Here is a 1,846-nt window from a genome sequence, read left to right on the forward strand (position 1 = left end):
AAGCAACCGAAAAATTTATTCTTGCTTATTTTGAGTATATAATATATATATATATATAATATATATATATATATATATATATATATTTATTATATACACACATACACACACACACACACATATATATATATATATACACATACATATATATATGTATGTCTGTATATGTGTGTGTATATGTGTGTTTGCGTGTGTATATATGTAATATATATATATGTATAAATAGTAACAATATATATATATATATATATATATATATATATATATATATATATTGTTACTATTATGTTAAAAAGCCGTATGCCCAAATTTGTACATACGACAGTAATTTCAATATTTTATTTCCAAATTTATTTGTGCTCACAATCACCAGTCCTTTTGGTCGAAGTATCATAAACCCAAATGCTTCAGATGCCAAGATATCAAAAATTGTCGAACTGTAGTACAATGGTTTTGTTATAGAATGGTGAAAATATTTCGTTTTCCGATAAAGGAATGTTTTAGCCTTAACACACTTACGAATAATGACAACGATATATATATATATATATAATTAGTATATATATCTATATATATATATATATATATATTATATATAATATATTTACACATATGTTTCAGTTGCCTAATAGTGATTTATCTCTAATTTAATTCATATATATATATATACATAATATATATATATATATATATATATATATATATATATATATATATATATATATATATATATATGTAGGTCCCCGGTTGATTCGGGGTTAACCACAGTAAATAAGGTACTCAAATATATAAAAGACGAAATGAATATATATATATAATATATATATATATATATATATACAAGATAAGAAACTGGAGAAATACATCTGTGGTAAATCATTTTACCTTTGCCATATAATACAGTAAATGAATTGATTGCATCGCAACCATTAACATTTATTTATAACTTTATTAAGTGAAAAATTAATATTTCGAATTCTGAAATGCAAGTGGTGATGAATGTAAGTAGAATATTGCCAATATACTTAAAAGTCCAAGTTATAATATACATAATATATATATATATATATATATATATATTATATATATATATATATATAATATATATATATATATATATATACACACGTAGTACATACACACATACACATATACATACGTATGTGTATTTATATAACACATGCAATATATTTTCAATTGAATTGTTGTATGTCATTAAAAATTTATTCAACACACAGACAATAATTTGGCACTAATAGCAACATAGAACGCAGTGCCATTAGCAATAAACTGAATTAATATTTTATCGAAACACGAATGTCTCATGATTAAACTTCACTATTTTTCAAATGAAACGTGCAAGCCTGGTTAATTCAAATAATTGACAAAAACTAAAATGACAAAAAGTAACTCAGTATCTCCTTTTGATATGGTCGCCTTTGTTGCTACCATTAACTCTATAGTACTTTCACCCCTTTTGGTCGACAAATGCATTACTATAAAATTATGAGATATGGGTCATTTGTAAATATTCAATTCTTGTTGTTGGTTGATGTAAGAAAAAAAAAAGACTTTGTTTTTGTTGTCACTGTCCAAACTGTGGTCTCACAACATGAAGCAGAACAAAATTTAGGTCTCATATAGTTTATTTTATCGTTTTACTTAATGATCACGATATTTTAAAATTTTATGCTTCCATTTTATAGAAACTAATGTTTTCTAGATCAGAACATGAAATATTTTATAAGGTTAAATCTGAATAGTATGGCAATTCAGATATGTTATTGGAAACTATAAAAATATGTGGATGCAGATTTTGTGATTAAGATATTCAAATCTATATGGT

Source organism: Octopus sinensis, linkage group LG16 (genome assembly GCF_006345805.1).
Source record: "Octopus sinensis linkage group LG16, ASM634580v1, whole genome shotgun sequence".
Classification (NCBI taxonomy): Eukaryota; Metazoa; Mollusca; class Cephalopoda; order Octopoda; family Octopodidae; genus Octopus; species Octopus sinensis.